The 14,115-nt window shown below is 45.0% G+C and overlaps 1 protein-coding gene across 1 annotated transcript in view; it reads left to right on the forward strand.

Annotated features, from left to right (window-relative positions):
- Positions 1-8,238, forward strand: part of LOC143823677 (uncharacterized) — a 119,894-nt gene extending 111,656 nt beyond the window's left edge. The window contains exons 10-12 of the mRNA XM_077310207.1: positions 24-178; positions 2,332-4,081; positions 8,116-8,238. The gene's annotated coding sequence lies outside the window, so the exon portion shown is untranslated. The remainder of the gene's footprint in view (positions 1-23; positions 179-2,331; positions 4,082-8,115) is intronic.
- Positions 8,239-14,115: the final 5,877 nt, after the last annotated feature.

Here is a 14,115-nt window from a genome sequence, read left to right on the forward strand (position 1 = left end):
TTTTTTCCCCTCCTTCATTATAGCCCATCACCTGTTAAATTGGACTTGAAGGAGAAACAAAGGATTTCATTTAACGTCGTTGCTCCGGGAAGCGTTCTGAAAATGGCTTAACTTTCACTTTTCCAGTCCAGGAGAAAACTTTTGCAATTTCACAATTATGACAAACGGGATCAGAAATGTATCCTTTGGGCTCTTTTACCCGTACAAAGGCTCCGAACAGGATGTTCTCTTAGCAGCACACTGCGTAATCCCATTAACTTTGGTGGTTGGGGGTGGGGGGGGAGCATAGCCACAACCCCCCGCGCATGAGATTAAAATGCAAGGAAAGCTTTCCGACAGGCTCGGGCCCTGCGTCTCTATTTTAAGCCGCTCTTATTTACATGACATTTTTATAATACTAAATATTTATATAGCCTTTTCCGAGCCGACAGGTTTCCTATACCCCTGATTTCTCAGCCAACAAGGCTCAACAAAGATAGTTTAGAGAACACTGCCTGCGATTAAGCCATAAATATAGGCTGAACGTCTTCCAAGACGAGTACCTTCAGATCAGCAGTCGAGAAAAGCACAAACGCAACAGATGTGGGGGGAGGAAGGGTCCCCTCTGGCCACTAAGATGGCGATGCAGAAGGACATTAGATCTGCGTGGACAAAGCCACGTGGAACAGCAAGCATAGTAAGGATGGAACCGGGCAAGAGGGAGTGAAAAAGCAGCTGGATCCTGCCCCACACACCAAAAGCTTGAGGGCAGGGTAGCCAACTCCACATTGGGGAATTCTTGTAAATAGGGGATGGTGCCTGGGGCAGAATTTGAGAAGGAAGTTCAGCAGGGATGTGATACCGTAGGGTCCACCCTCTAAAGCTGCCATTTCTCCCAGGGTAACTGGTCTCTGTAGTTTGAGAGGCCCTATCTGGAAGTTATCAATCCCAGACCCTAAGCCAGCTGCCCAGCACAGCAGACAGTACTCAGTTATACAGACCAATGCATGGATTTGGTAGAAGGCTTTTTATGGACTGTACTGCAGCCACTAGACATCCCAGCATTTCCTCCTTTCCCCTGCACTGCGTAGAGAAGTAAAAATGGCCCAGTTTGGTCCCAGACATTCCCTGTGAGAACATCCTTGTCATCGTCACAAACAGCCCGCTTGAAGTCAAGAAAAATGTTAAGTCAAGTTTAAAATGGAGGTGGTATAGCTGGGTTAAAGGGGGTCTCCTGCTACGATTCTCCGATAGGCCGAGGAAAGATTGTTATGCCTACACGTTAATTGTGTAGCCTTCGTAGGTTTTCTGACCCAAATAACTGGCTTTCTTCCTGCAGTTCTGCTTTTCAAAGGCAAATTTTGGCTTAAACACATTGAACAAATGTCGGGGAGTTTCTCTCTCTTCCATAACACTGCAAAAACAAAAACAAAAAAACCTGGAAGCAAGTCAGTTCATCCATCCACATAAAATGAAACAGTGATAGAATTATTTCCCAGGAGAACCATTTTGGGGAGGGACCACACACTCCCCTCCATTTTAAACCACATGTGACTGTACTTCTAGCCCGCTCACAGGTTCTGCACACCAGGAGGTTTTGTTATAAACCAAAATATTTATTTCCCCCCCCCCAGTCTAAGCACATGGGCTCCCTGGAAGTAGCATCTGATACATAAAACAAGTTATCAGTGAAGCAGGCAATTCAATGGCAACACAACAAAAAACATCCCTACAATTATTTATTTTAAAAAAAAACAGGGTTGAAATATTTAACATTCTGTACAAAATAAAAGTAATAGTGGCGACAGCAATAAAAAGGAAGAAAATCATCAGTCCCCTCCCTGCCCCCCCCAAATGATCAGTTAAAAGAGGCCACCCATTTACCCACCTGGGGTTGGAAATTCCCAGCCTCCAGCTCCAATTTCCCATTGCTTGAGAAATTGACAAACAGGGAAGAAAATGGTGTCCATGGAGTGACAGTCTAGGAATTTCCCGTCATCTCCGGGCTAAAGATCATAGGGACTAGGGAGGTAGCTCAGAGCATAACCCAAAAGTGGCATCACAATCTCCCTCCCCCAGATATCCCTGTATTTGCTAAGGACCCTAAGCCAAAGGCCTATGAAAAGGAAAATTGTGTTACTGGTACCAGTAGGGAAAGTACTGCACCAGGTGGGAATTAATGGCATTGTTCTGGACTCAAGCCTCCAGGTTTGCTAGTCTAGACAGCCAGAACCTGCTCGGCAGATTATCATTTGGCAGGGTTTGGAAGACAGGAACAGGCTCTAACACCCAAGAGTTGGGGCCTCCTGTTGATCCAGCACTTCTCCTTTCCTTGACTTCAGTTTTAAACAGATGTTCTGGCAACCTTTTATGTAACTCTCCCAGTGACGTCTTAATTAGGCCGGGATCCTGCAGAGAACTGGGTCCAGTCTGGTTTCACAGATGGTGCATGGGCAGCTATCCTGGCACTGTGCCTCCTTTCAGCTATTGCAGCATGAGCCCTCTGTCTCAGCTGCTCCTGCCAGCATCCTGGTGGGCTCACGGGCTGAGTTCTGGGCTGGACTTAGTTGCCCCAGGATCTGGGGGAGACAGGGAAGTTCTGGCCAGAGTCATCTATTATGAGTTTTCTGCTCTCTCCTTGGCCATGTTTCCTCCCGTGGTCCTGCTCCTAGAATTCTGAGCCACAACCCAGAGCTGTCACAACGTTGGTTGTGACAGACATGACCTGTGCTGACAACAGCATTGTAGTTCTAATGAGCTATATAAGAGTTCCTAAAAATGTGGAGAATAGATGCTTTCGAATTATGGTGTTGGAGATGAACACTGCGAATACCGTGGACAGCCAAAGTTACCAAGAAGATAGTTTTAGAAAGGAGCAAACCAACTATGTCATTAGAAGGCAAGATATGACGGCTAAAGCTCACTTACTTTGGACACATCATGGGATCAAACTCGCTAGAAAAATTATTAATGCTCGGCATGGTCAGCGGCAAAAGGAAACATGGTCGTCAAAGGATCCGCTGGCTCAACACGATCAAAGCCGACACAGGGATGACCATGAACCAACTACAAGAAGCAGTCAGAGACAGGGGCGCATGGCAAAGACTTTCCTAGAGAATCTCTGAGGGTCGGACACGACTGAACGGATAACATCATCATCATCATCAACAAAAATGAGCATCAAACATGGAAGCAGGACAGATGTACAGATAGCCACATGCATATATTCTATTATTATCGCACCTATTATTGTTTGTTATTAGGAACTTGATAGCTGCTAGGTCACTTATAATCCTGCCCTGTGTCTTCTCCCCTATATATAAACACAAGAGGATATTCTTCGAGTGTATTGATTTTCTTTTCTTCTTCTCTGCAAAAGGTATTCTTAGCACTCTCCTGCTCCCCATGCTATTTTTAAAATCTCCTTATTATAGCTATTTTAAAAAATCATAAGCAGCTCTTTTATTTATATCTTAAAAGCTGATTAAATCAAGCCATTAATGTCTCTGTGATCCACTGACAACTGTGAATTCAAGGCAGGGGGTGGGGGGGGGGAAAGGTTGACTTTATACTTCTGTTCTTCATTCAACATCAAGTGTCCGTTTCAGAAAGCAGCACAGCCGTAAATAGTAATGGCAGAGTCTTTAACCTGTCTTCAAGGCTTAGCCCTGTCTTCAAGGCTTAGCCCTGGCTGAAGTTCTGCTCAGTCTCGTATGCCTAAGCGCCATGGAAATATATGGAGAATTACTGGATCCTCCTGATATTTACGCAATAACCAGTTTGGTTGTGATCCCTGTGTATTTAGAAGAGTTTGACCTCCTACAGAATGGGACATCCCATAGCTATGGCTGATCCCTCCAGTTTGGAAAATTCCTGGTTCTCTGGAGGCGGGGCTTGGGAAGGGCGGAGTCTGGGGAGGGGAAGAGAACAAAGCATGGATGTGATGTCCTTGAGTCTGCCCTTCCAAGCAGCCCTTTCCTCCAGGGGAACAGACCTCTGTAGTCTGGAAACCAGGTACAATTACGGGGAAATCCCTGCAACTCCCTGGGGTCAACCAACCCTACTCAGCAGGGCTCTTCTTATGGTCTTTCCCACAGCAGAGGTAAGAGTCTCTCTTTTTCAATTTTTAAAAACAAATCTATACCACCCTTCGAAGCAGCCATTTTCTGCAAGGCAGCTGTTCTCTGTTGTCTGGAGATCAGTTTGAATTCTGGGAAATTGCCAGGCGCCTCCTGGAGGTTTGTAGCCAAAGAGCAAAGAGGCAGGAGTGAGGCAGGAACTGTGCTAAGTCAAATTTTAACCAATATTGTATATAGGGGGAGAGAGTCCTAAGTGGAGTCTTCTTACATGTCTCGTGCGTCTGCCGATGTGTGTTGGCACCCCTTGATCAGGATCAGGATCCAGCCTCTACATACCTTTCAATATAGCTCCACTGCCCAGGATTTGTGTTACGATAATATGGATTAGAGCTCTGTACAGGAATATACATGGAAGTCATCGACAGCATTATTCTGCATTTAATCACAGCCGCCAGAGTTATTTTTGCAAGGCATCAGAGACAAGAATCAATCCCTAGAATGCAAGAATGGATGGCTAAAACAGAGAGATTTATCAGTTGATTAAGCTGACAGCCTTGAGGAACAGGAAAGATCTACAGCAGATTGAGTCAGCCTGGAAAGCAATTATCCAAAAACTGTCAATCTGCCAAGCAGGGCCATTATTTTAATCTGCAATTTTGGATAGGGGCGGGGATTAATTCTTTTGTTAAGCAAGACAAACTGTTCGTTGACACTGAATTACATAAACAAAAGAATTTTTAAACGCCGTGTGAACATGTCTCCTTTTTAAGATAGATGATAGGGGGAAATAAATCACGGTTTGGTTTGCTGTTACGGTGGGGGCAAAACCTAGCAGAGTTCTCAGCAAAAGGACCTGTTCCTTTTGGTACAATCAAGCCCTGCCCTTCATATACACTCAACAGTAGCAAGCAGGCGTTTGGCGATTGTTAAAAGAAAGAGAAGATCCTGACAAAAAGCACCTGCAAGCTTCGACATTTCTAGTCGGTGAGCATTCAACAAATGTTCTATTGGGATGGCAAAAAAAAATCTCAGCGGGGACCGACGGAGCAGAGAGAGCCTGGAATTCTTATCCCCTTTCTTTCTTTCGCCATCTCGCTCACATAAAATATTTGCAGCTGATAGAATGTCAAGTGTTATGTTCCTACATTGGGTGGAGGGGGGGCGGAAATCGGATCGCTTCTTGAGAACCCCCCCACCCCCACCCCCGGCAGGAGCGCCGCATTCTACAAATAAAACATCAAGGCAGCAGAAAAACCACACAGCAAATCATGTTGCAAAGCCACTCCACGCGACCGGGGAGATTTCAGAACCTAAAGTCATCATCTGTCATTCATGAATATTTTATCGCGTATAGATCTCCGAAGGAATTTTATTACCGCTGCATTCCGAGTAATATATTAGGCCAGATAGTGCTAAAAAAAAAAGGAGGGCTTTCACTGGCGAACTGAGAAATGGCAGGAGACCTCATCGCCCATTATCAGAATGCTAAAACGCTGCCAGGCCTCGAAAGAAGCATCATAGAGGCCTAACGAGGCAGAATAAGTGCGTGGATCTGTAGAGGCCTTCACTGCGGTAATCCCATCGTGCAGACCTCGCAAGGACTTTCAACGCTGCCTTCAACAGAAGAAGAAGAGTTGGTTTTTCTACCCCGCTTTCCACTGTCCAAAGGAGTCTCAAAGCGGCTTATCGGTTGCCTTCCCTTCCTCTCCCCACAACAGAGGTGAGGTAGGTGAGGCTGGGACAGCCCTTTCAGGACTGCTGGGTCAGAACAGCGCTATCAGGACTGTGACTAGCCCATGGTCCCCCAGCTGGCCACATGTGAAGGAGCAGGGAATCAAACTCAGCTCGCCAGATTAGAAGCCGCCGCTCTTAACCACTACACCACGCTAAAGGAAAGAAAGGAAAACTTTGCATGGAAACCCAGTTCTGGATTTCTACGATGGCAGCAGCCAAGTTTTTACCAGCACATCTGCCCACTTCAGATGTACAAAAAAACGGTAAAGGTGGAATCTTTCAACCAAAAGACTGAGAATAGCCAAATCTACTCATAGACACACTACAAGACCCAGGTCTCCCATTATAGTGGGCAACCTTCCAAGCTGAGGTCTCGCTGCTGCACAGGAGCAGAACGGGGAGGAAGAGGCATTGCAACTGCACCAAAACACACATCTCAAGGCATGGCTGAGTTTGATATTTGAGCTGCGATGGCTCTCTCAGGCACACCCAAATCACTCGGTGCTGGATCACGCTTGCCGAAACTCAGCGCTAGCATCTCTTTCTGGGGTGGTAAGCAGCACTGAACTGGGAGGCTGGTGAAGGATAGACATGTGCACTTATAGTGAATACCAGTTCCTAACACTTGTAATTTTCAGGATTGCAATACACGAGTCTGGGCAGCCCAATGCCTGTTTACCCATTCACTTTAGCAGAATGGAGCCTCAATGGCTTTCCAAAGGACCGTCACCACAGACCTCAGAACAAGCCACACACTGCCTTTCTGGAAATGCCATATCTTTGGCTGAGCGGCTCCCGACACCCTATGTGCTCTGAATATTTCTTTTTTTTTAAAGCAAGATAGAGATGTAATTGCTTTTTCCGTTACGACTCACTTGTGCATCATAGATTTTTTAATATCCTGCCGAACACATGTACTGGAGAAGGGAACCAGGTGAGAGCTGTAAACATATGTAGTGTTATTTTTCTTTATGATGGATACTAATGGGGAGCTCAAAATGAAGGCTTCGGTTTTAAATAACCATCCACGAGAAAGCCTTCCTCGGTTTGTTTATCCACCAGGAGGACACCCGGGGAAGCAGCCCGGTTGCCAGGTTGCACATAACTAATTGTCAGCCGTAAAGAGGATGATGGCGTGATCAAGAGCATCCGTTCACCCACACTTTGGCTTTCTTCTCTATGCTGCAATGTGTCTCGCCTTGGTTCATCCACCAGAGTCCCTCCTCTCTCTCCACCCCTGGCTGAGAACTTTATAGGGCTTTTCAGATGTGAAGTATCGACACCATTCTGTTGCCAGTAAAACAAACAAATCCTCCAAGATGTTCAAAGGGGAGGGTGGAGTGGGTCAGGAGGCTTGGGGAGTTGGTGCATGGAAACAGAACAATATGGGCTCTTCCACACACTGGGCATTGTAGAGTGAAGCCTGCTGTATTGCAAATCGCAAGAAATAATCACAACTCACTGGCACTCCACACTTCTCGAGCTGTCTTGCATGATTCTGGCTGCTTTTCCCACTTTAGTCTTGTTGCACTTTGGCCTGCCTACCAGTGTCAGTCACTTTGGCCAGTGATTGACACGGTATGGCTGATTGACAGATGAACGTCTGGTGATCACCGGGTTTTGTTTTGTTACATTTAATAGACTTGTTCATTTAAACACCTATCCAAATCTTCATAGAGGCACAGACAATCTCAGCTGAGGTGCGTGTCTGCCTATTCATTACTCCAGGCTGTTCTCCATGTTAAAAAAGCACTTCCCATCCCCCAGAAGAAGGGAGAGGGAGTTGGGTGCGAGGGTGGGACATTGAAGACAGATGTAGCACTTCTTCGCTTCCATACCTTTCTTTTGCTGATGGCCTGCTGGTTGTCCACTGGGGGAAAGCGCTTTTAGTTTGGAGAATCCATTTTATACAGTTCCCCAACTAGTGCTTTAAAATGGCAGATGTAGCAAGCCGGTTGCTGGCCAGATGCATGGTGACATCATGCAGAGCAGCTGGAATATAGCGTATTTCACTATATTTATTGCGTGCAGAAAAGCCCTATGTATCACAAGAAGTAGAGCATGGTGGTACGTCGGCTAATTTTTACAGCATCAATCAGCACCATCAGTCCTATCACATTTTCAAAGAATTTCTGCGTGATAAAAACTGATGTGTCAAAGAGAAGCTTAAGCTAAACCCTTTCTCTAGGACGGGCTTTCTCAACCAGGTTTTCATGAAACCTGGGTTTTCTTGACAGCCCTTGATGACTCAGGTGAGAGGAAGGGACAGGAATGGCAGTGATTTTGAGGAGTTGACCCATATTGTCTCTTTGCTCAATTGCAGATCTGCCTGTAACTCTAGAATGCCGGTCTGCGCATATCTGGTGCAACACCACAAGGAAATGATCAAATATGCCTTGCAGTGTTTCTTCTACAGCTTTAACACTACAGGGAAACTGATCTAGGCCTACCTTGTTAAAGAAAATGTTCTACATTTGCTTGCATAAATAAATACTAATGTATTGATCATGCCTGCCTTTGAAATTGATATCAGTGGCAAGGTGCCATTCCAAGATGTTACATTATTAAATTAGGGAATTAGGGGCCCAAGCAACACCTGTAACAAAAAAAAAAATCAATACCTCAACTTTCTCAATGGAAACTGAGGACTGTTCTACAAGGGCATGTCTACCCAACTTTGAAACCCTGTCAAAACATTGCCACATTGAGAGCCAGTTTGGTGTAGTGGTTAGGAGTGCAGACTTCTAATCTGGCATGCCAGGTTTGATTCTGCACTCCCCCACATGCATCCAGCTGGGTGACCTTGGGCTCACCACAGCACTGATAAAACTGTTCTGACCGGGCAGTGATATCAGCGCTCTCTCAGCATCACCCACCCCACAGGGTGTCTGTTGTGGGGAGAGGAATGGGAAGGCGACTGTAAGCCGCTTTGAGCCTCCTTCGGGTAGGGAAAAGGGACATATAAGAACCAACTCTTCTTCTTCTTCTTCTTCTTCTTCTTCTTCTTCATCTTCTTCTTCAATTAAGGATCATAAACCCCTAATCTAGCATTTCCCCCTTCCCCGAGGATAGCCATGCTGGTCTTCAATAGAACAGCTAGATTCAAGTCTAAAAGCACCTAAGAGACCAAGAAGATTTGGCTTTCAGAAGCAGATATTTGTTATCTGATGAAGGGAATTTTTGACTTTTGAAAGCTGATAACCCAAAAAAATCTTATTGACCCCTAAGGTGCTACTGAACGCAAATCTAGCTATCCTATAATTACAATTCTAAGGTACCTCTGGGGAAAGTCAGGACTACTAAACCTGTCTTGCTTTTGCATTCGAGGTACTCTTAATGAATTTCTCAAAGAATTGCTGCAGGATAACGTAATTCAATAAGTTTCTAACATTTTCCCTTCAAGAAAATCTTTTCTACAAAGCATCTCTGCAGCCCTATGAAAGACCTGTGCGGTGTAAAAAAAAATTGGGAGACTGTTCTTAAGTTGTGCACATGAAGGAGTGCCTTCACAGGAATGCCTCGCTGTCAACCTGTGTGAATAGGAAGCAGTACTGAAACAATTTTTGTGCATAAGGCAGGTGTGCGTTACTATCCTAGAGTTGTTTTCCTGTTCAAATTGTAATTCAACCAAAAGGACTCCATGTCATCTTCCTTCATTCCCTCTCTGTTCCTTTTTTTCCATTGGCTGCTGCAGCCATGGCAAAGAAGCAGACAGATGGAGGAAGGTGGAGTCTCCCCAGCACAACATGGCCTTGAATGCTGCTAGGGAAGAGTTCAAAATAATAACATATCTGGGAAATGTAGCTCCAGGGCACTTGGCATCATAAGATAACAAACCTTGCCTCTGAAAATGTCAGGAGATTCGAGGGAAAGTGCTTGGGGAGAACAGAGTTTGGGAAAGAGTATGACTTCCAGATGTCATTGAAGCCTGCCTTCCCTAGTCTCTATGAAATCTACCATAGAGACTAGAACATCCTTAGTCTCTATGGAATCTACCATAGAGACTAGGAGAAATTCCTAGAACATCACAATGTAGAAGTCATTATCTCCAACTAGACTCCCCTGAAAATTTAGTTGAATCAATGGGCTTAGATTGAAGTAAGACTATAAAAGGTTTTTGGCTAAGGCGCTGTAGAACCACTTACAGAGTAGACAATGCTTACCGTCAAAGATTTGAGTAGTTGTACACTCCCATGTGCTTAAGCTCAGAAGTCTAGGCCCTGTTCTCACTGAGGTAGTAAACTAGTGCAGCTAAAGGATGGGTCATCCTTGACAGAATGCTGCTCCATACAAAAGCAAGCCTTTCCACTGAGAAGGTTAGCCCATCAGGGATAGGACTCCTGTCTCAGCCTTCTCACTGACCTACATTCAGTCATGTGGAGCCCCCACTTAAAGTAGTACAACCCAGATGGTTAACCATCCCTTGATTAAGGATGGGCATAAACATGCTCAAGATCTAAAGTTAATAATTGATTTTGGCTGGTTTGTGGTTCACAAACTGTAGTTCATGGTAATCAAGCAGCACAAACTTTTCACAAACTTTCAAGTAGTTCATGGTAGTTTGTGAATGGATACATTTCCAGACAAACTGTCTCTGATCAATCAAAATGTTTTTCAATGTTCAAAGTACTGGGGGAGGGGGGGTGGAATTCTGCCTCTGTGGGTGATGTGTGTCACTAACAGGGGGACCATTCTATACACTCCTGAACCTATCATTTCTCCAGAAAATAATTTCCCGGGGCATCTTCTTTGGGAGCCTGCAAATCCAATCCTCATCAAATTTGGAGGGCAGCCAGAGATCCCCTGTTAGTTTGGGGGACCACTTTACCACATAACTTCATAAACCAGTTTGTTTGATATATCTGGAGCCATAAATCTGGAGTGCCATGAACCATGAAATGAAATGTGCCACATTTTGCCAGTTTATGCCCATCCCTAATCAAGATAAAAGCAAAGCCAAAGCATTGTATTTCATACATTAAATGCAAAAGTTCTAGTTTTTGCTCATCATACACTAAGTGCACATTGTACATTTGCTCATTAGGAATATATGTTATCCCACCCTTCCAATGCAGTACTTACACATCTTTTCAAAATTACTTGGCTGACACGATTTTTAAACAGTGCCTTCTGCACCATGAGTTCATACAATGGTTTTGTCGTTCAGATTCGAAGCTCTTTCCTAACTGCAATGGATTGCTCAGTGATTTTTCATCCATTACTGTCTTCATTTAACTGCATGTAATCAAACAGCACTAATGCAAAAACATTTTGTGAAATTGGCTATGTTGAAGGTTCACCATTTGCTGGAAGGCAGTTGACTAATGAGTCCAGGATGCATTAGTAGGATTACCCCCTTTGCCAACAGGAAAAGCTGAACCACCAGAATGGAAGACCCACACAGTACAGAACATGCACTACACATGCCAGGCTGCATCTCCTTACCTTGAATCAACATGGGGTAGCAGAAAGTGGAACAGCTATGGTTCAGGAAGTCTTGGATTCAGGCCATATCCATGTCAAGCCATGTAGTGTGATGAGTTGGAAACACCCCAAACACCTGTTTATAAAGGGCCGACGAGTTGCAGTCAATTTATGGCAACTCCATGTGGTTTTCAGGACCAGATACGTACAGAAGTGGTTTGCCACTACCGCCCTCTGAGTAGCGACCCCAGAATTCCGTGGTGCTCTCCCGTCATTGCTGGCTCTTTCTGCAAGGCTATTAAACAAATATGGGAACAGGAAAATGCAGGAGAACCTTCCCTTAGTCAGAGACATGCTTGGTTCTGAAAGACACATTTCTTGAAATATTTATACCTTGCTTATCTCATCAGTGGGGATCCAATGTGGCTGTACATCACCGTTATGATAGATTCAGGTGCGTAGCCAAGCAACAGAACAAAAATGGAGTTCAATGGCAACTTTAAGAACGATCAAGTTTTATTCTGGAAGTATTTGGGGTTAGATTATCTTTTTTTAAGTGAGCCGCCATCTGTTCTCGTCGTTGTTGAAGTTGCTGGGGTTTTATGGGGATTTTATTGTATTTTATCGATATTTTGTGAACCGCCACGAGACGATTTGTCATGAGTATATAAATTGTAAAATAAAATAAATAAGTAAAATTCAAGGTATAAGTTTTCTTGTCCATGTGCACTGAAATGGAAGTTACCAGTCCATACTTATAGGTAGAAGGTAAGCAACAAATTCAATGTAATGAAGGGGGGGGAGAACATAGTGAAGCAAATAAATATATCAGAATTGGAGACTGCTGTGTAAACATACCATTCTTCATTGTGTAAGGCTGAAATGAGCTTAGAAGCATTTTAAGCGCCATCCACTTCCTCTCAAGCACAGAGCTACTACAGGCATGTACGGTGTGAGTAGGGCCAATTGCACACGCTTAAATCACACAACTTCAATCATCAGTGATGGGTCTTTGAAGAGTAAGGCAGAGCCATAAATGAAAGCAAGGGGGAAAGTCGCTTCAAAGTGACTAGAGCGTTGTATGAAAAGGTGCCAGGATCTGTCAAGTGACGGCCCAGCCTTGGAGAAAGCAAAATGCCTGCATTTGGTGCATTTCCTGCACTCCTCCAGCCGTGGTGGCTGCCAGAGATGGAACTAGTCCCTGCACAGAGGACCCCTGGGCTCTACCGACCACATCCAAGGAGCAGTAACTACACTGGGGTTAGGTTTAGTTAGAACAATGAACTTTTTGTAGTTTTTCGTCACCTGGATGCATTTAAGGCATACATCCCACTCTTTCTCTTGGCCAATCGACATTTTGCTAAGAAATCATACATTTAAAATCCCTGTCCAGCTCACCAACTCTTTCAGTGCCCAGTCACCCGATGCTCTGTTCCTACGGGTGTGCAGAGAGCTGCCTATCACATTGTGCTGGATTTTGGGTTGCTTTGCCTTGCTCTGTTGTTGTTACAGAAAAGGGGATTTTGTTTTCTGAAATTTCCCTCTCGATCCCTCTTGATATCGCTATTGATTCCTCTTATTCCTTTTTTCCATCTATTCAAATAGGCCTTTTTCATCTATTTAAATAGGCCTTTCTTTCTTGTTTCTCTTTGCTTGTTCTCAGCAGAGAAATCGGTGCATCCTTTTGTCACCACAACCCCTGCAGGTGTCCTATGTCACACGCCACAGGAGGGTGTTCTAGCATAAGGACAGGAAGGTTTAGGAAGACAATGCCTGCCTCTGAGCACTGGCAGAGAGAAATTCTGAAATCCTCCCTTCCTGCCCCTTCTAGTTCCCCTTTGATCAAAATGAAATGACTTAGACATTGACTTCAGATTTTTAAAATAAACAAAGAGGAAAAAACAACTGATTGCTGGGTTTCAGAAGGAAACTGGGTAAAGAGGCATTAAAATAATTATTTTCTTAAGACTTCTGCCCCAGTTTCCTATGCAAGCTCCCAATGATTTCAGACTTTTATTTATGTAACATGTTCAGTTTTTTTGCACTACTTAGTGGTTGTTGTTTTTTTTCTGGTCTGAATACAATCATTTGATAAAGATTTTAAAGCTCTGGAAGGTGTTTAAGGTCTCAGGCTCAGTTGCTTATCCAGGTAATAAAGAGTGTACAGCCAAAAGCACTAAGGGGAAGGGAGGTGCCCCCAAGTGGTAGCTGCCAACCCCTCCCATCCAAGGTTAATTGGGATCAGTGGATGGGAGTAGTGGGGCAAAGGTGTAGACCATTCTGCTACTAAAAGGGGAGCTCAGGAACCAATCACCTCCACCATCTTGGACACGCTATTTTAAAAGGAGGAAGGAGAAGGTAGTCAGCAAGCAAGTAGCTATTCCCCTAGGCCAGTGGTTCTCAATGTGGTGGTTGCGACCCCTCAAGAGTTAATTCGGCCTTTTCCCGGGGGTCGCTGAGACAGCTCAGCTGCGGCGGCTGTGGCGGCGGCTGTGGCGGCCGCATGGCGCTGGCCTTGAAGTTCATGGAAGCCGTGGAGGAGGCCAACACTGTGGCAAGCAGTGGCAGCAGTGCATGCTCATGCATGCCCACCCCGCACATGCATGGGCGGGCGCACTGCCACCCCTAATGTAAGTGTTGCGGCATTAGGGCGGTTGAGAACCGCTGCCCAAGACAGTGGGCTGTCCCGTGGTAAATAGACTAGCAGGAGACATAGAAGGCCTTAGAATCTGGAATGGAAGCTGAGAGTCCTGACCTTCCATGTGGTCGGGTGGTGGCAGCGGAGAGAGAATAGCCCCTCCACATATTGGGTAACACCATGATGGTGGGATGGGACAGGACCTGCAGGCCAGAACTGGACTGTTCTGCCACATTTTAGAACAAAGGGAGAGCCAAGAGA

The sequence above is a fragment of the Paroedura picta genome, chromosome 14, assembly GCF_049243985.1.
Source record: "Paroedura picta isolate Pp20150507F chromosome 14, Ppicta_v3.0, whole genome shotgun sequence".
Classification (NCBI taxonomy): domain Eukaryota; kingdom Metazoa; phylum Chordata; class Lepidosauria; order Squamata; family Gekkonidae; genus Paroedura; species Paroedura picta.